This window comes from Euprymna scolopes, chromosome 43, assembly GCF_053919585.1.
Source record: "Euprymna scolopes isolate OS-2025 chromosome 43, ASM5391958v1, whole genome shotgun sequence".
In the NCBI taxonomy this organism is placed as follows: domain Eukaryota; kingdom Metazoa; phylum Mollusca; class Cephalopoda; order Sepiida; family Sepiolidae; genus Euprymna; species Euprymna scolopes.
Window position 1 is genome coordinate 46,302,761 of NC_136524.1, and position 22,189 is coordinate 46,324,949.

At 31.5% G+C, this 22,189-nt stretch overlaps 1 protein-coding gene across 16 annotated transcripts in view; it reads left to right on the top strand.

Moving 5' to 3' along the window:
* The first annotated feature begins 1,594 nt into the window (after window positions 1–1,594).
* LOC145268317 (PAN2-PAN3 deadenylation complex subunit pan3-like) overlaps window positions 1,595–22,189 on the top strand; it is a 412,758-nt gene continuing 392,163 nt past the window's right edge. For 5 of the 16 annotated variants that reach the window (XM_080123792.1, XM_080123798.1, XM_080123783.1 and 2 more), the window contains exon 1: window positions 1,661–1,823. The gene's annotated coding sequence lies outside the window, so the exon portion shown is untranslated. Of the gene's footprint in view, window positions 1,824–2,649; window positions 2,840–3,099; window positions 3,218–22,189 lie in introns of those variants that run through there. The other 11 variants (XM_080123796.1, XM_080123781.1, XM_080123790.1 and 8 more) reach the window with 9 other exon arrangements.

A 22,189-nucleotide genomic window follows, 5' to 3' on the forward strand; every position in this document is an offset into this window, starting at 1 on the left:
GTCAAAAAACAAATATATAACAAATAAATGTTATCAAAGGCAAGATAAATTACTTTTCTACCAAACTAGATATAATTTTCGTGTTTTTATTCAATTTAACATGTTTATTCAGCTCAAAAAGCATGCAGTGTTTACCGATGTATTGGAAAATTCAACATGGCGGCCGACCCTCTCTTTAACACGGTAAGTTCGGGAAAAGGTGTTATAAATAATAAACTAGACAAAATACTATTAAAAACCCACCGAATATATGTCAAGTTATGTCACGGTAATATATATTAAGCAAATTTCTAACAGTATTTTCTCTAGTTTATTATTTATTACACCTTTTTCCGAACTTACCGTGTTAAAGACAGAGTCGGCCGCCATTTAAAATTTTCCAATACATCGGTAAACACTGTATGCTTTTCGAGCTGAATAAACATGTTAAATTGAATAAAAACACGAAAATTATATCCAGTTTGGTAGAAAAGTAATTTATCTTGCCTTTGATAACATTTATTTGTTATATATTTGTTTTTTGACAACTTTTTCGAATCTATGTGTACAGTAATACAAACCCCTAACCAGTTTCTTAAAAATCTGAATAAAATTTACTGTATAGGCGACCCCCACCCCCATATATATGTGTCTGTGTGTGTTTGTGACGTGGGCATATATATTATATTTGTGTGTGTGTGTGTGTGTATATAATATATATATATATATATATATATATATATATATATATATATATATATATATATATATGTATGTATGTATATATATATATATACATACATATATATACATATTATGTATATATATATATGCATACATACATACATATATATACATATTATGTATATATATATATACATAATATATATAATATACATATATATACACGTTTACGCATATACACATATACGTACGTATATATATATATACACACACACACACACATACACATATAAATACACACATACGCATAACATGTCGGCATCCCGTAAGACTCCATTTTGTGAAAAATCGCATATTTACACATTTCAAACGTGTTTTTCTTCTGATTACATGCGTAATACTAAATAGATTTTTATTTTGAAATAGCACTTCATTTAATAACATTAAAAAAAAAAAAAAAAAATTTTTATGACATTATGTTTATACACGGTTCATCTTTATTTTTTTACCGTTGCTCACTTGGCTTAAAGTTTTAGTTAGAAAATGGATCTTGTGTTTATCTTCTGGCAGTCTCGTAACTCTCGCTTTCTCTTATCTCGTCCTTTATTCCTCAGATTCCATGAGCAAAGTTTCTGACAAGGGAGAAAGAACTGCTGTTTTCTGGATCCTAATCTTTTTCATTTAACACCTATCGTTGGCAAGTTTTTTTTTTTTTTTTTTTTTTTTTACATGGAAGCAGGGTTTTTTTCTAGCCCCTTACATCAAATAGCTTCATGCCTTGTCTGGAGCAATTTCCATGTACAATTAATATAACAACTTCCCATGGAGTAGTTATACTGTTGACGGGTTTTAATTAACTATTATCGCTACTATTTAACTACTACTACTACTACCACCGTCGTAAAGAATACTATTACAACTGCTAGTTGTATTTTTTTTTTTTTTTTTTTTTTTACTTTTTCTTTTTGTCACTATACTTAATACTGCTGCCCATTCTATTACGTCTAATGTTACAATTACGAAAGTGCTATTTTGTAGTAGTAGAATTACAAATACAAACTACGTGCGACATTATATAAGGAAGGCCCTTCTGTGATGGGATTGTCAATAAGTCCGCTGTTATTCAAACTCAAATATACAAAGAAGAACCAAAGGAAAAGGTAAAGGATAATTATTAACATTTTCTATTTGCTCCTAACGGTTTAAGATCCTTTCTTGCTTTCGTCCATGTTGTATTTCTCTTGCTCTCCCTCTTAACAGAAAATGCGAACGGAACGATCTAACGAAATATGGTATTGTTATTATGATCTTTTTAAAGGGTCGTTTTCTTTTTGTGTGTGTTCAAAGATGAAAACAAATAAACAACTAAAACGTTATAAATGTAATTTTTTTTTACTCTGACAGTGTTATTTTTTTTTTCTTACGGCATTGAAAAGTGTGGCCAGTTGTTTGTTTATATATTTTCACTTTGTCATGGAGGCTTGAGACGGAGCGCACACGCACGCACGCATGCATATCGTTGTTTTGTTAATGGGTTTAATTAATAAGTATAATATGGTTACAGCTTGATCTTTAAAAATAAAAGATCAAAGACTCGTGAACATATTTACAAAATCCGGCAACAATAATTCATATTTATTTTGTTTATTTTAAACTGGTCTTCGTTTTGTTTTAAATTAGTTTAGTTTATTTTGAAATAGTTTCGTAAAATCTCTTTTTAAATTTTTTTTTTTTATTTATGATAGTTTCTATTTTTAACGAAATGAACATATAATTTTACTTAAAAAAAAATAATTAAATAATTAATCATTATTTAAGTAATTAAATAAGGCCGGGATGATAAGCAATGACTGTTATATATATATATATATATATATATATATATATATATATGAAATTAATGCAAATGAAAAGTTTAGAAATGGACTTTTTTTCTTCTTTTTTTCTTTTACGTATCTACGGCTACTCTCCAAAACATGTGGCTTTGTTCGTTCCCCCCCTCCTTACCTTTGACCTCCTTAAAAATGTCTCAAGACTTTTCAGGAGTTTCGTATCTATTTACATAATAATTACTATTTTTAGTATCATTTCTATCAAAACAATTTTATATTTTGTAAATACTAGGAACTTTAATAGCCATGGGTAACGAATAAAAACTATTCATAATCGTTTTAAGGTAAGTAGTTTAGAAGTTTTGTGTGTGTGTTTATATATATATAATATGTGTATATATAGATATATATATATAATATATATATATATATATATATATATATATATATATATAAAAGAAACTTGAATCAAAATGTGGTCGTTTTATTTATTTCCTTTCTTGATGCTATCTTTACTTGATATTTATATCCCCGTTCGTTATTCATGGTAGCCTTGAAATATGGCTAAATTCTCTTGTTAAATCCTCTTTAATCGTGTATTCTTAGATTCTGACTTGAATCTTGTCTTTTGAGTCAAGGCCTCATGTGTAACGTTCTCGGATAATGTTTCTGTTCCGTACATTTAAAACCATCACAACTGCCACTTTTAGGGATATGTGAGTGTATGTAAACAGCTCTTTATTATATCAATATTATGTTTAGCTGAGTGCAAATGATAGTAGGACCCTAAATTGTTTTGTTATTCCCATTGTGTGTGTGTATATATATATATATATATATATATATATATATATATATATAACAGTTGTCGTGAAATTGGTGTCCTATTTTTTATTTTATTCATCCTTAATTGACTGTCCTTTTTAATATTTTTTTCAAACTATAAATCTAAACATTTTACCCTTTCTAACTCATTCTATTTTACTTTTATTTTATTTTAATTATTTTTTATTTTTATTTTTATTTTTTTACAATACCAGAAGTATTTAACAATGAACCATGTGGATTTTTTTGTTGTTGTTTAATTTCTTTCTGTTTTGCAGTGAACATATTTAAATGAGACTTCGTTGGGATTTTTTTTTTCTCTTCTTTCAAAACCATGTCTGTATTTTTACAACTATTGTGTTTATTACCAAATTGTGACAACAATAAAGAAAAGTGACTCCCCTCCTCACACCCACTTCTCTTATTTTTACATTATATCGTTTAATAGTGTTCGCTCCATTCTGAAATGTATTGATACAAACAAAACAAGATTGTTTATTTATAGTAGTAATGTTTTCATTTCTGTTATTTAACGCACGCTCGCGCGCTATCGTGAACTCTTCCCTCTTAATTGTTATTTATTTTGTTTTTTAAATATTTGTTGGGAAGTGAATTTATGGCAATATTTTCCCGTTTTATATTATAGATCGAATTTTCTTTTTTTTTGGGGGGGGGGGTGCACTTTTGCCACCGCGTTATTTTTAAATAGTTTTTTTTTTTTCAAGTTAGATTCAAGCTTCACGATATATTTTATTTATTTATTACATTGTTAGGCGGAAGAACAGAATAGTTACAAAACGCCCTCTCATCCCATGTTAAGAATGGCTTTCAAAATAACATTATTTCAGCACGGTGGCAAAAGTGCACAAGTACTAATTTTTTTTTTTTTTTTTTTTTTTTTGAGATAACTAAAATAATTTTTCTCACAAATTTACTTTTGCTATAGTCGGTTAAAATTAAACAGCTATTGGAACACACAAAAAAGTTTATTACATACAATTGACAATATATTTTCGGGTAAAACTATACAAACACCGTGACAGCGAATTAACCCTAAACCTAACCCTAAACCCTAACCCTAATCCTAACCCTAACCCTAACGCTGTCACGGTGTTTGTATAATAATACCTATTTTCGTACGTATTCAGTTTACGAGCGGTGCTAAATAAATGTTATTTAAAAACTCATTTTTAACAAGGGGAGAGGAGGAGGGCGTTAAAAGCTATTATTTTCATTTAACAATTTAATGATTAAATTTGAATTGAACTTGAACATTCTGTCTAAAAAAAAATAGCACTACTGTTCGTATTCAGCATAAGTACCTTTATTTTCCTACATCGTCAAAGATTAAATACAATTTTGTTTTTTCTTTGCATGTGTCAAATCAATGCCACAATATTGCATATGATTTGTCTTTTACATGAAATGATTTGGAATTGTTTTTGTTTTTTGTATGTCGAAATTGTCTTTTCTAAATTTTGAAAACAAAACAAAAAGTTAATTTTTACGACGTGCCCCATGATGCCCCACCCAGCGTATTATAAACACCGCAACCTCCTCATGTTAAGAACGGCTTTCGAGGGTGAGGAGTGCTTATTCCGGAAGCTGTTCTTAACATGAGGTTGGGGTGCTGCCTGCTGAGGAGGCACGTCGTAAAAATTGACTGAAAAAACTTATATAGTCTCCTTTTTTTATTACACAAGAAAAACAACTCCGGGTTTGTATTACTGTACACATAGATTCGAAAAAGTTGTCAAAAAAACAAATATATAACAAATAAATGTTACCAAAGGCAAGATAAGTTACTTTTCTACCTAACTGGATATTTTTTCGTGTTTTTATTCAATGTAACATATTTATTCAGCTCGAAAAACAGTGTTCACCGATGTATTGGAAAATTCAAGATGACGTCTGATTCTCTCTTTAACACGGTAAGTTTGGGAAAAGGTGTTATAAATACAAAACTATACAAAATACTATTAAAAACCCACCGAATATATGTCAACCTATGTCACGGTAACATATATTGAGCGAGTTTTTAACAGTATTTTATCCGGTTTTTTATTTATAACACCTTTTCCCAAACTTACCGTGTTAAAGAGAGAATCAGACGCCATCTTGAATTTTCCAATACATCGGTAAACACTGTGTTTTTCGAGCTGAATAAACATGTTACATTAAATAAAAACACGAAAAATATATCCAGTTTGTTAGAAAAGTAATTTATCTTGCCTTTGATAACATTTATTTATTATATATTTGTTTTTTGACAACTTTTTCGAATCTGTGTACAGTAATACAAACCCACAACTCCTTTAAGTTCTACTTGTAAGTGTTAACGCATTTACATTGTTTACGGTATTTTTCTTTCGTGATTCTACAGAATTTGAACCAAAAAACCATGCCTACACGGTCGTGACCAAACAACTTTTGCTAAACTAGGCCTAAAAAAACTTATGATTAAACAATAACAGTGCACTTTGTGAACTGCGCTATTTTTTAAATCGTATTTCCAAGTTTAATTAAAGTTTTATGGTTTTTTTTTTATTCAGTTGTAAGGTTAAAAGTATATACTAGCTATAAAACACCCTCGCCATGTTATTATTTCAGCACGGATCAATAAGTGCACTTGCACTAGTACCTAAAATTCTGTCTTTATTCTTTATATTTATTTCTTTATTTAAAAATGTAAAAATTTGTCTATTTTTTGTTTTCCGATAAAATTAAAAATAAACAACTAAACGAACATGCGATTTTGCGAAATAGGTCTACGTTATTGGATGGGGCGGGGGGGGTGTACAAAAGACTTATAAAAAATTTAGGTACGAGTCCAGAGTTTTACCTTAAAAAAACACGGAAAAAATCTTCAAGTATTTTTTTTTATTAATATTTTTATATTTTAATCAAATTTGTATAGGAAAACTAGTCTTTATCCACAATGTTTAATAAAGGGAGATAACTATTCGAACTACAGAAATCAAAATCAGTCTTGTAATGGCTACGATTTACTACTAAAATTGCTAAAAATCTTAAATAATGATATATATATATAAACTACTTAATCAATTTCCGTGATTTTTAGAATGACATTTTCGTTTCGTGGCAGGTATGTACATCATTGATTCATTTATTAAAAATTGGGATGAACTCTGGACTTTGTACCAAATTTTATTGTAGAAAAATTTACACCTGTAGAAAGCTATAAGATTGAAGAAAACACCTGTTTCTCGCCTTCACGTAACTTTGATAAATACCCATTACCTATTTACTGAAATTATAGACACAAAAATCTATATTTCTAGGCTATCTTGAACTTTTCAGCTTTAATGTGACTCATTTTCCTTTCCTCAAGATCACAATAGTATCTGTTTTGATTCCACACTTCACCTTTTCTCTCCTCGGTTAGTATAGGAGAAACCCTTCATGACTGAAACAATTTTAATTTAATTAAGAGTGCATCTTTTTGGGAGCTGGATTTCCCCACATTAAAAACTGAACTTGTGTCTAACTCTGACCTTGTGAGGAGGCAAGTTAATAGGAATATTATTTTAACCAAATTGAAAGCCGAAAAGTTCAAGATAACAATCGTTAAAAATTTTATTTAACTATACATGGCTTTCACAAAAGTAAACGGATATTCTTATATTTATGAATTAGTTTGTACTCTTTGGCGGATAATTACAAATTCTGTATACCTTCTTTACAGGTTTTTAATGTTTTCTTGAAAATTTGAATTACCTTTCAATATATATATATATATATATATATATATATATATATATATATATATATATATATATTACTGATTTCAAAAATAAAAAAAAAGGTCTAATCGACTAGAATCGAAACCGAAATATTTAGCGCTCCAGCCACGTTCCCTATTGTTTGAGCTATCGACAGATTAAAAAAAAGATTTCAAATTAAACCACTTCAAGTTATGAATGAATTTGCGCATACGCAAAAGTAATAAATGTCTGCAAGTTGGAATGGGCATTTTGCTGCTTGACATACGCGTTATTCATCTATCCAAACAAAGATTTTACTCGTTTATGAATCATGCTTGGTTTACTATTTCCTGTTAATTTAAGGGTATGTAACCAGTAGGTCAAGAGTTTATCAGTTATTACGCACACACACACACACACACACACACACACACACACACGTGATCTCGGAACCATAAATTATTTTGAAATAATGTTTACGATAAATTTTACCCGCTAAAAAGGAAGGGGAAGTAATAATTATCAAATAATCTTTCAAGTTTCAATTGTAACTAAATTATAAATCTTCTGAGAAGTAATACTTCTCAGAAGTATATGACAGCAACTTTTAAATTTTCGTTAGCGTTAAATAAAACTTTGATTGTTAAAATATAGGGGACAAATCGATTTCTTAAATATATCGTTTTAACTAAAAACGATGTTACGTACTTAAATTGTCATATCGAAAATAGTAATGTATCCAAAAATTACGAAAATTCATCCAGTAGAACAACTGCTATCATGTTTTATATATATATATATATATATATATATATATATATATATATATATATATCTCGCTATAAACAGTAATTTTCTACATTATAGTAATCTAAAATATTCTTTTCGGAATTATGTCCCTTGTGTATAGCCTCCAATTCCTAATTTATAACGTCTAAGAAAAATGCGATTTTACCCAATTTTCTGTAAATTACTTTTGACTAGAAATAAATTTCTAGTTGATGATTTTTTTTTTTTTTTTTTTTTTTTTTTTTTGTAATTTTTGAAGATACTACTATTTTTGGCATGACAATTAAGTACAGTTGTTTTTAAAAATGAAAAAAAAAAATATCTGTCGACTGTATTTTAACAAACCATACCTTTTTAACCTAAAAAAAAAAGGGCGCTTTTGCAGTTGAGATGACCGTGCTACTTTTTTTTGATAGGATTGTCGAATTCAATCTAATCTTTACGGTATCTTTTTTCATTTATTTATTTATTTTTTCTAAGTTAAAGTACAATAGTTAACAAAAGCTTTTCCCTATCCAGGTACAGAATGGATTTCTAAATGTCATTATTTTAGCATGTTTCGTAAACTGAAGAATTTCCAAAAAATAATGTTTAAAAAATTTTCCAAGGAAAAAAAAGAAAATGATTTACTTAATGACTTGAAGAAAACTATTAAACCCATTCTTTACGGGTGGGGCATGCTAATTGACTGTTCGTTGACGTCTGGGCCATTCCCGGTCTGTTTCATGAATCGTAATGAGAAAAATTCTTGTCAATATAGGTATCCTTCTGTAGAATATATACTCACCTTAACAAGGCATATCTCCACTTGAACGTAAGGGGTTACTGTTTAGGACAATGTTTAGAAAAGATTAACAGGATGTTGGTTTACGTTACATTTAAACTTCTGCATGTCAGTACAGCCAGGGAAGCAGGTAGCAGGAAGGGAATTCCAAAGTCTAGCCGTTCGTGGGAAGAAACTATTAGAAAGTTTTTTGGCATTAAGGGACCTCTACAGCGAAAGGGTGAGATTTTGTTGCTAAGCAGGTTTGTCAGAGATTAGGTACATCAAGGAGGCACAAGTGCAATGAGTTCATCGGAGCACATTCCATTAAAATATTTGTAAAGCAGGCAGAGATGCAACATTGTGGCGATGGGACAGGGGTTGGAGCTTAGTTGACAAAGTGGGACCTGTTAGATGGACAACTCTTTTTTTTTTTTTTTTTTTTTAACCCCTATCCAAGAGGGAGAGGCTACTGATAGATGCACCAGCCCAAATGGGCAACAATACTCCATGCATGAGCGAATGGTGGCCTTGTAGAGGTACAGGATACTCTTGGGTGTGAGTAGTCTAGTTTGATAGAAAACCCACCTTCTTTGCAGCAGCTTTCGCAATGTCCTTGTTCCAGTTCATATTACCTGTAAATGTTAGGCTGGGGAGTTTGAAGGAAGAATTCTTCGGTAAGGAGTTAGTTGTCTTGGATAAAGGTGATTGGAGAGGCGTCGTAATTGTTAAAGGAGAGCAGCTTAGTTTTACTAGCATTAAATGTTACTATTCATTTGCGGTGCCCATTGCACTATGGTCTGGAAGTCATTTCCTAATGATTCTGCCATTGTCTTAGATTTATGTACATCTGTTCTTCCCTCATGCATATTATAGAGCGTTGTATCATCAGCAAATATACCCATCTCAGACCCAATATTATCAGGGAGGTAGTTTATGAATATCAAGAATAATAGTGATCCAAGGATCGACCCCCCTCCCCCAGGCACTCCCACATTAATGTTATGCTGCTTATCAATGACAACCTGGATGGTTCTGTTGTCCAAGAAGGATCTAATTATATTTAGTATACATCCAGTTATATTGTAGGATTTAATTTTCATTAGCAACCCTTTGTGCTAGACTTTGTCAAAGGCCTTGAATATATCAAGGGCTACAGCCCTAGCTTTGCCCGTCTTATCCAATACATGCATGCAGTAGAACGACATTGCCTAAATCCATACTGTTTGTCAGGGAGATTTGCGTTTGAGAGGTGGGGGACTAGTGCTTAATTAAGGTCTCAAAGATTTTAACTAAGAGGGGGAGGAGACTAATAGGGCAATAATTGGATGGATCAGTCCTTTAACCAGAATTCTTGTACACTGGTACCACAAAGATCATCTTCCAGTTATTAGGGAAGCAAGAGTCATCAAGGTATTATTGTACAACTTGGAAAGTATGGGGCTAGCTCAGCTGAGCATTTCTTAATTAGTATAGCAGGGATGAGATCAGGCCCACACGCCTTTGAGGTGTCTAAGTCTTTTATGGTATGTGGACATGAGAAGGTGTGATTTAAAAAAAAAAAAAAAAAAAAAAAAAAAAAATTTTATATATTTCTTCAAAACCTCTGGCCTTGATGGAGGGGAGACTAAAATTTGTTCCCATAGTTTCAAATGATCTGAAATAACAGCAAGGGGAGACTTGATTCCACATATGAAAAATGTTATATTTCCCTTCTTTTGGAAATAGGGTACTATTGATTATGAACGTCCCAGTATCTAATAATCCTTATACACTGTGAAATTTACTTGATATATATGAAGAGAGGATATATAACATGAGAAATATTTGGAATCAAGTCTCCCCTTGTTGTTATTTCAGATCATTTGAAACCATAGCAAGTTTGTCTCCCCTCCATCAAGGCCAGATGAAATATCAGATATTTTGTAATTCATATGCAAAACTAAGAACAAATGATTATGATTGAAACATTTTTATAGCTGTAAAAAATTGCCAAAAATAGGCTCTGGATGATGGGTGATTCTTTTAATGTGAAACCTTAAGAGCAAATGTCACATAGCCCACTACACAATTCAGGTTATTACCTTTCTAACAAGCCTTTATTTAAATTCTTATCAATAGTTGCTGAGATTTGGAACTTATAAAATTGCCAAAAAAAAAAATGGTATATCTATATTAGTAGCCTGGCAAGGCCACAGGGGAGGCGACCAAACAAAAACATCCCAAAGCAGCAAAACTAAAGCTGGCTTGCCATGACACTATATATACAAATATAGGCAAATTTGACCATGTTTTATTGGTTTGAATATATATATATATATATATATATATATATATATACACACACACACACACACAGACTCCTAATTGAATATTGAAATGCTCACATCTTTGGTTCTATGGTATGAAAATTTGGAGGCTTTTTGAAGATTATAATGCTATTCTTTGTTTAAAATTTTATGACAATTAGTAAAAAAGAACTTATATTTTCAAACCAGTAAATTATGCCCAAATTTGCCAACATTTGTATATATAGTGTCCTGGCAAGTCTGCTTCGGTTGTCTCCCCTGCGGCCTCTCCGTCCACCAATATATATTTAAATAAACTTTTAATAATCATTAAAACAGAAAGGTGAGTTCAAAGTTACATTTTTTTTTTTTTTTTTTTTTTTTAATTCAATAAATTAATTTTTAATTAAATAACTAAACTATATCAATTTTGAATTTTTAGAAAATTCAACAAAGTCAAAAATAAAAGAATTTAAACATTTTATTTTTAACATGTCCTGTCAATTTTTTTCTATTTAACCGTTGCTCAATGAAATCTCTTGAATATTTAAACCTGATTTTTTTTTTCCTTATTGTAGCAAAATTTGAAAACTTGAATTTCAAGTGAAACCAATGGTATCAACTGAATTGTCATGTCACAGTAATGAATATATCCAAAAATTATGAAAAACTATAAGGTAGAAAATTAATTAATGAAAATAGTTTTTGAAGACAATTAGCAAAAATTAAGTTTTGCAAAAAAAAAAAAAAAAAAAGACCCAAAGAAACAGGAGAGTTCTAATTGTAACAAAAGGGAGGTAAATATTTTCTGAAGACTGAAAATCTTGGCCAATTTAGATTTAATCTTTTTAATTGTCTTCGAAAACTGTTTTAATTTTCTACCTTATCGTTTGTTGTAATTTTGGGATATTTTCATTACTGTGACATGACAATTCAGCAGAGACCCTTGGTTTGACTTGAAATTCAGTATTTCAATTTTCGATTTTTTAAAATTTATTTTTATTTATTTTTATTTTTTTTTTTGCTACAATAACAAAAATACTAGTTTTAACAATTTAAAAAGAATTTGAAAGCAGAGCCAATTCTTTTTCAAATTTTTTTAATACAATTTTGCATATATACCTAATTTTATATAAATAGATATGTTTACACACGTAATATAGTTATCCAGAAACACAGTCTGTCATCTCTACGGTTTATCAATGTGACTAGACAGTGAAATTTGCCTAGCCTAGTGTCTAGCATTATACCACCAAGCCATTAACCCTGCTAGTAGCATTTCAAGAGATGTATCATGTTACCATTTATTTTTCTATGAGAAAAATACCTGTCCCAAGATGGGTAAAAGTTTTGTACTACTATGATCTCTTGTAAAAAAAATTAGAAGGCTTGAGCTTAAGGGGTCTTACAAAGAAATTGAAATTCAGGGAATCTTGTTTAATTGCTGTCCAATAACTGCATCAAATTTAATGCAAAACCGGAATATTTGAAATTTCTAATACGAGCTTGTGTTCATATACACCATACATGCTCTAAATACGCCAAAGAAATTGGAATTAGCAGAAGACCACTAAACAGTTCATGAGATCAATGTGTGTTCTTCAAAACCATTTTTATATGGAATGAAAAATTGGCAAAGAAAAAAGATGAAAGGAAGTGGAGATATGTAAAGTCTACAAGAACATAAATAAAAAAAAAAGTCATTTATTGTAGTGTTTAGTCCCATCCACATCCCTTGAGCTCCTGGAGGGGGCATAGGCCATCTACAACTTTGTAGATGCTTTTGTAGCAAGGAGTTCTTTTTACAGGGTGAGGGTGCTGGCCCCACACCCAACCTTCCCAGAAGGTACATACAGTGCCTAGCCTTCTCAAATGGTCACCCATCTGGTACTGGCCAGGCTCAACATTGCTTAACTTCGGTGATCTGGCGAGAACCGGTGTGTCAACGTGATTGTGGCGTACTTAGTGTTTAGTCACCCGCTCATAATTGAACTCAAACTACATGTGAGAAAACTTCTTACAGCAGTGTGTGTGTGTGTGTGTGTTTTTATCAGTTCATATCAAATTCAGTGAAAGACATTGGTTTAATATTGATATAAGATGTTGGTAAATTTCACATGTCCCTCCTATAACTGATTCAGAAATAAAATGCTCAATGAGTTGCAATCTCCAAGCACACTGACCTGGGGAAAAAGATTTACTCAAGTCTACTGTCAAGGAAAAATTCAAATTTCTTGCTTACTTGTAATGGCTTTCATCCCAATTGGGTTGAGCCGGCTTCCTTCCAAGCAAATACAGGGTCTGTGATCATTGCAGTATGTTCATCTTCAAGTTCAATGTGAACAAGTTCTTGATGAGCTGTCAACTTAAGCAATCCAATTAACCAAATTTCCATTAACGATTACTACGATATTGCCCCCATTCACTTCTGTATACTCATTGACCCTTATCTTTAAGTGGCCTCTGGACGTTGATAAGTGGTGATTCCTTTGTTAAAAAACAAAAAGTTAGATGCACAGTTTACACACGTTTCCAACACATGTATACTTGTGCACATGTGCATTATTGTCAGTAAGAGATCACAAAATGATTAACAGTCGTTTTTACATACATGCGCGGTTGGCGTTCCATTCTTTTTATCACAATTTTTTTCATGTGTAGGCCGTGACCCTTCTGTGGTCATTGTTCTTGTGTTGAACTTGAGATGAATTTATTTATGCATGGAAACACAATGGAGACTTGTTGGCAGTCAGTTTTTTTTTTTTTTTTTTTTTTTTTTTTTTTTAGACCGGTTGTTCATAAGAGAGACCTATCTAATTTTGATTACGTATTTTATTTTTTTTTTAACTTAGCTTTTAAGATGGTGGTGGACAGGTAGTTTCGAGACCATATTCGTTTATATTCTCTCTACAGATGCATTTCAACTCTTTCGCTTCTTGACTGACTAGCAACTCTGTTCTGTCCCCCTGAACATGCGACGTAGTCTATCATATCATTTTTAAAAAAAAAAATTTTTTTTTTTTTTTTTTTTTTTTTTTTACTCCTGTTCACCTCTTACAAAGCATATCGCCACTTGGATGTTAGGGGCTACTATTTGGGCCCATGTCTAGGAAAGATTAATAAGATATTTGTTTGTTATATTTAAACTTCTGCATATCAGTACAGCCAGGGAAGCAGGAAGTGATTTCCAAAGTCAAGCTGTTTGAGGGAAGATTCTGTTAGAATAGGGACATCAACAGTGAAGGGGTGAGATCTTATTGCTAAGCAGGTTTATCGGGGATATGTACGTCAAGGGGGTAAAAGTGAAACGAGTACATCAGAACACATTCCATTAAAATATTTGTAAAACAGGCACAGTGATGCAACGTTGAGGCGATGGGACAGAGGCTGGAGCTTAGTTGATAAAGTGGGACCGGTTAGATTAACAACTCTTTTTTTTTTTTAACTTTATTTAAGAGGGAAAGACTAGTGGTCTTGCGCGTTTTGTCTAAGGAAGTAACCTTCGAACCACTGCCTTGATCATGCTAGTTGTAGATGTATCTATCATTTTTCGCCAGGTTATCCTGACATGTACTAATGTACCTATTAACAATACCTCCCCACGGGACAGTTAGACACCAGGGTCGTTTTTTTTAACGTGGAGAAAAGATACAGAAATAAAAAAAAAAAAAAATTGTCTCAGTTGTAAAGGACTGCTCCTCCACCGAAAGAGAACAAGAAATGGAAGTGCAGCATCTGAAGAACAAATACTACACTTTGATCTTGACTTGCCAAAATTCATACTAGTTAGCATAATCTCTGCTTACTGTCATAGGGTCTCAATATATAACATTTTATTTTTCCTTTGCTACTGAGTCTCCACTTATCAAGGCAAAAAAAGCAAAGAGGATGAAATAATAAAGGTTGGATTTGGTGTAGGATACCCTATCTTTTATGCATCGTAATCATGTTGACACACCAGTTTTCATCAGATCACTAAAATTAAGTGATGTTGATCCTGGCTATTACTAAATGAATGACCATTTGGGAATACCAGTTATGTGCTCTCCACTTATCTCGGCATTTTATTTTATTATTTTCTATAACTTGGCAGTCACCACTTATCAAGGCTCAAAGACCACTCAAGGATAAGGGTTAATGAATGTAAGGTAATAGTGTAGTAATACCATTACAAGTGTATGCTGTATTTTCGTGGACATCGGCAATATTACATACCTAATGTGCTTCAACAAGTCTTATCTTTTTTATTTGTGGGTTAATTTTTAAAAGAATTACATTGATGGAAAGAGAATAGAATAAGCATTCCAATGATGTTAATTTAGTTTTCTTTTATGCGTTCAATATTTTTATGCTCCAAGTTAAAAATGAAAAAAACTGTAAAAAATGACAAAAGGCAAACTATTTTTTCACTGTTTACATTTCATACGCTACGTTTGGATACATATGTGTGGGGTTAAATTTGATTGGATATGCCTGAAATTTTACAGGCTATATAAACAAAGAAGTCCATCTCTACTGGCGTTTGATTTTTATTTTTATGACCAATGGAAGCAAAGTTACAACCGAGCAAAGTTGACGAAGAATATTTCAAAATTGATAAGATAAATTGGTATATATTATCCATTTTCATATAGATAATAGTTTCAGAATTATTTTCATGTATAATATGTAAATATTTGATAATTATTAATTGTGCAGAAATTTCTTTAAAATGTTATCTTTTATAGAAATTCAAATCGCTTAAAGAGAAACGATGACAGTGATGGTTTAGCTATGCGCTAACCATCGTTGTTAGGGCATTAACGAGTTTGTATACTTAGGTACCTCCAACGCACGCCACTGTTTAACCCCTCCCCTGTATGTAACATGATGTAACTGTAATTAATTTATCATCCTAACTTTTACCATTTCAAAGAAGCTTCAAATAAACTAATATTTTAAAAATTTTTTTACAGCTTACATAAATAATGAAAATGCAAGACAAATCGTGTTTACATTATCGACGCATTAAAACTACATTCCTATGTAGTAACGTGTTTTAAGACGTTGACACACCTATGTTTTAAAAATCTAACAAAAATCAAATAATAGTCATATTTACCTGAAATTTTCGATATTTATTAAATAAACTTACATATTAAAAGTAGGTTTCATTAAATATATTAGGGGATGTTTTTTTTTTTTAGGTGTTCTACCCCCCCCCCCCCCCCATTTCATGTTACGAGAACTGAAAAAAATAAATGTAGGTCGATAAAAATTTCAACATTTTTTTAAAACTGGAAAGATCATATATATATTATATATAAAATCCCATCATTTTTTTTCACTTACCTCAAAGTTGTAAATAAAATTGGACATAAAATCATTAATATTATGTTAAAAAAATAAAATGAACAATTTTTTTTTTTTTTAACTCTGTAACATAATTATTTGAATTACCACAAAAAAAACGAATTCTAAAAAATAATTATTAATGTTAAAAAGCTTTAAATGATATTAAATTCAAATATTACACGATATGACGTTTAAACCGATTTTTTTTTATATAACAGGTTTCCAATATTAAAAAATATATTCATATAATATAATATATGATTCTTGAGATAATAAGAATTGCAAAAGAAAAATCAACCAAAAAAAAGTTGATTTGATTATTTAAAATAACAGAGGTTGAAATCAAAATTTGTGCTCTTTTCAAAAATATACGGAAGCCTGTAAGGACAAGCATTTGTAGATACATGTATCAACAGAACAGGTTAAAATTAATTTTATCGCCTGTCTAGTTTGTTATTAAAAATCTATTTGCTTTACAAAAGGTAAGTCTTATATTATTTTTTATACATTTTTATTGTTCATTTTTATTGTTCATTTTTTATTGTATATTTTATTTATTCAGAAATTTCTGATAAATTTATCGTTTAATGTATAAATTTTGAATTCTTTGAGCTTTTTTCTTATATCTTCAAATCATTAACACGGACTAGTTGTTTTTCGTAATATATGAGAAATTACTTTTTTGTGAACTTGTGCACTTATTTTACCGTTCTAAAATAATAACGATAGTAAAATAAGGTTATTTGCAAATAAATTTTATAGTGCTAATGCTCTTCCATAGAAATTACAATGAACACACGAACTGATGACGTCGTGTTTTTTGTTTAGCATTATGACGTAGTACACAACAGTTTGGAGGTACCTATTTTATTCTCTTAAAAATACAAAACTGTTTTTTTCTGCTTTCAAAACGAAAGCAGAAAAGTTTTATTTTTTATTCTGGGTTTGTCAAATTAAAAAAATTATCAAGCTTTTCAAATTTGGTTTCCAAACAATACTATTTTGTTAACGCTTGTAGTACACATGTACTAAAAGCGTTAAAAAAAAAGGCAAAATGTAATAAGTACATGCGTTTGTTTTTTTTGTTTTTTTTAGTGGTAATGTCCCCCCCCCCTAAAAAAAATAAAACAAATATATAACAAATAAAAGGTACTTGTGCACTTATGCATGCTGAAATAACGTTATTATTTAGAAACCCATTCTTAACATGCGGAAGGAAGGGTGTTTTGTGAACTATTCTGTACTTCCACCTAACAATTAAATAAAATATATCATGAAACTTGACTTTATTTTTAACTCATTGTCAAGACCATTTTTTCGAATCTGTAAAACAAACCCGTTTTTTAACTGAAGATATCTAAATAATAATAATAATAATAATTAGGCGATTCGATAAAGAATTTCATTGTGATGCATTTTGTAAATTTTTACCTTGTTTCCACCTTAACATTTTTCTTTAAAATGACAATCTTTTAAGGTTTTCAGGTATGTTGAAAACGAATATCGTACTTAAATTTTCGCAAATAAGTAGCTTTCTGGATATTAAGCAATGTATTTCTTATGTTATTGCATGTGGCCATCTTGGTATGTGTGTTTGCGCATAGTTTCTTGGGGTTACGTTTGCATGCCCGTGCGTATTAAGATGGCCACCAGTGATAACATAAGAAATGACATTGCTTAATATCTGGAAAGCTACTTATCTGCAAAAAATTTAAATGCCATATTTGTTTTCAGCATACTCTAAAACCTATAAAAATAATCATTTTAAATGTTAAGATGGAAACAAGGTAAAAAAAATTACCATTTTATTTCTTTGTTTGCATAGTTGAATTTTCAGTAAAACAGAATAGAAATGACAAAAATTACCATCAACTGATGAATATATAGTTGTTGCTTATCAGGATTCCTGGTACTGTGAAAGCTATATCAAGGATTCATGTAGAGTACGATTTATGGTTGCATCTCAGAAAATAGGGGTATATTTTGGGCCAGATAGAGGATTTACAAAATTGAAAATTGGACTGGTCCCAAAATGCACAAGTTCTGATCGACTATGGGAATTTCCATCTTTTACAGAAATCCAAAAATCTATGTGAAAACTTTTCTTTGATTTATTTCTGAGATTAAGTCATATCTATTCAATTTTTTTTACTTTGAGGGGAGTAGTAAATACCGGCCATGAATGCTCTTTAGGCATACAATGGCTACACTCAGATTAAGCTCTCCTTTGGTGAGGAGGCAGAAAAATGCCTATTCTCAAAGCTATATTTAAATACTACTATAATACTTAGTTTTGTTCACAAATAGACACCCCACTGTGCCAGTTTTAAAAAAATTGAAATTCGTACATCTGAATTTATAATTCATGGCTTATTGTAAAGAGATACATCAAATTTGACTGCATATTCAGAAAGAGAACACAATTTTACATACATACACCACCTGATGATCCCAAATCTATGTCGGAAGATGGCAACCTTTTAATATAAGTGAGAAACATGTTTTGGGCATATTTTGGCTTAAAATGATCTTTGATAATGCTGTAGGGCTAGTTGGAAGCATATTACTGTGCTAATTACAGTGGTAAATGTATTTTTCAGAAATTTCAATTTTTGAAGGTCTAGGTCCAAATTACCATATTTGGCCGTTATAGGCCAGAAACACGTTTTTGTTAAATATTTGGCTCAAAATGATTCCCTGAGAGTGGTTGAAGAATATTACATAACAGAAAAAAATGACTTGTTTAATGTACTTATTAATGATAGATTTCTGGGTTTTGAGGACCAAGGCCAAAACAAAATCTAGGTAGTAGGCCGAGTCTAGAAAGAAGTAAATATGTCATTGTGCCAACACGCAAGCTTGAAAATTGGCAACTTCATTTCCAAATTCTCATCAACATTACTATCTGACTCTACGAAATAAACCATGTTCAACTATTAAGACAACATACAAAACCTCATCACCACCTCAACATAGTTTCTCAAACAGAGCATCATCATTGTCAGAGACTGGGCGGGCTTTCTTCCAGTACTATGTAGAATGACCATACTTGCTGCAATGTTTGCAGAATGGCTGAGTTTGCACTCGGATCTGAACCTAACCACAATCGGTTTATCATGTCTTCCAAATTGTGAGCTTGAGAGGTTTTGCAAAGCAACTCGAGTCGGTTGGAGCGAAGAATTTTGTTGTTGGCCTCAAATCCAGATTTGTCCAAGCACTTCAACTCATGACCATCGTTCATGTCCGTGTGTGGTGCTAGTGCACTTATTGATCGATGCTATTTTTTAAATAGTATATTCAAGTTTAATTAAAGTTGATATCTGTTTTTATTAAATTGTAAGGGTAAAGCACAGAATAGGTACAAAACACCCTCCCCATTTCAGAAATTTCAGCATCAGAATTTAATTTGATCTCAAAATATTCAAATAAGGGTTAAATCGGAAATGGATGCTCCAGAAACGGCCTGCATTAGATATTTGAGAATTGGCTTCTGTGTAAAATTCGTTTTTTGAATTGCCACGGGTCAGATTTCATCATATACGGATTTAAGATGTATAAACCTATATTTTCAGAAAATATACACCGGGGAAAATCTGGATTATGGTATTTTGAACTTTTTACAGTTTTGTGCCAAATTTCGGGCAGAAAAAAAACAGCGAATTTTAAGGATTTTTATCAATAATTGGCAAAAATTTTGAAACTTAGATTTTTTTTTTTTTTTTTTTTTTCATTTAAGGGCAGTACAATATAATATTTGATTAATTTTTTTTTTTTTTTTTTTTTTTCTTTTTTTTATTATTCAATTTTCACCCCAAAAGGCACAGTGCCACTTTGAAGCAGGGGGCTACTATTGGGGGCATAAGTTGCAGGGATATTATGGAGATGAGTAGCAAGATGTCTGTTAACATTACACTTCTGCATGTCAGTACTGTTGGGAAAGCAGAATCCCGGAAGGGAATTCCAAAGTCTAGCAGGGAAGAAACTATTGGAGTAAAAGGCTTTGTTACACATAGTGATCTCTACTGTGAAGGGGATAGATTTAGCTGCTGGTCAGGTTTGTCAGGGGTATTCATGTTGAGGGGGTACAATTGCTTGTAGTTCATCAGAGCATTCTCCATTAAAGTACTTGTAGAACAGGCAGAGGGATGCAACATTTCGTTGATACGACGGACAGCAAACTTGGGGACGTTTCTGGTTTACTGTGAAAAAATTGGGTCTATTAGACATTTTCTTATTTAAAAAAAAAAAAAAAAAAAAAAAATTTTTTTTGTCAATTTTTAAGCCTTTCAGCAATTTGGTAGTAAAATAGTTTTCATGAAACAAGTGAGATAATGCTATCGCGAAATTGAAAAACTGCCAATCTTCAAACCTTTACCATTTTTCTTGGAATTGAACATTTGAGTTTTTTTTTTTTTTTTTTTTTAACTGGATATTTTTTCTAATTTCCGAAACACTAAGAGCCATTGATAGAAAAGTCCATTTTTAGCAGTTTCCATGCTCCATCCAACTGTGCACTCTAGCCCCTTATGTTAGAAAATTGGTGGGAGACATAATCCTCCAGGTTAAGAAATTAATCAGAAATTAATCTTTATTTTGAATTTTTTTTTGGGGGGGGGGGTTGTTGACCACTTGCATTCTTGACATTATGATTGCATCTATGTTTTAATTTTTTAAGGAATTCTAATAATTGAACCCAACAAAAACCCCAGAATTCTTCAAATGTTTGCTTTCAATATTATGTGTTATGGTTATGCCAGCAGCATCCACCCTAGGCAGGTTGAACCAGTTTATCTCATAGGAAGAAGTTTCATGGGAATGTCAAGTTCTAAAGCAATCCTCAGTTGCATATATATCCTGGTTAAAAGATGAGAACATTTTTTTTTGCAGTTCTTGCAAGATATCGAGGTCCATTTGTGTACAGTGTCTAGTATTCACAAATGGTCACCCACCTGGCACTTACTAGGTTCAGAGTTACTTAACTTTGGTGATCTAATGTATTTATAACTAGGCCTATGACAACAGAATACTCTTTTCATTGTTTTGACTCTAGAGTATATATCTGACACAGTTAATCAACCGAGAATCACATCTATTATATAAAAGCGAAAATGTGTGTGCTTGTGTGTGTGCATTTTTTTTTGTGTATGTCTGGCAAAGGTATTTTTTTTTTGGGGGGGGGGTCGGTGGGGTCACTCATTCTTAAAACTTTTTATATACTGTCTAGATATAATGTCTACAATTTATGAAACAAGGTCGCGTGTGTCTTTAATTTGGGCAACTTTTACACGCTATTTCTGCAATATTTTTTATTCTCTGCGTGTTTCATTGGCTTTTCAGTAGAAAAGTGAAATAGAACCCATAGTAAAACACTTGGCTAGGGACGTCCAGAAAAGGCAATGAGGTTTTGATCAATGCTGGGGAAACCCTTATATCAGACAATTGTTATTCATTTGGGCGCTCCCCTCTTCATTTTGGAGGGAAACACAGAAACTGGCTTGCAGCCAAAGTTAATTTCATTCCTTGACTATGGCATGATGTTTGACCACATTAAATTCACGCACCTGTCATTTAACTTTTTAATCGTTAAATTAAAACGGTTTTCATTCTTCTCCCGTTGTGGCTGATCTATCGATCCAGTAGATATCTTACCGCTGATGCAATTCTCTACCTATATAAGAGGTCGTGGATATGACCTTAAACTATATCCAGTGGTGAGGCCCCAGCTTGTGGGCTTTGGGGAGTGTGGAGCCACCCTTTAATTACCATTGTTCCCAGGTCCACTCTGACCTGGAGTGGTAGTACCTGTTAGGGTCCCAACTATGGGTTAAATAGAAACCGACGTGAAAACAACAAATATATTCTATTAAAAAAATTTTTTCTTCAAAATCTTTGGATTCGGCATTAAATAACCCGAAAAGGGTTGATATGCCGTAAAACAACTAACCAACCTATATAAGAGCCAGGTACGTC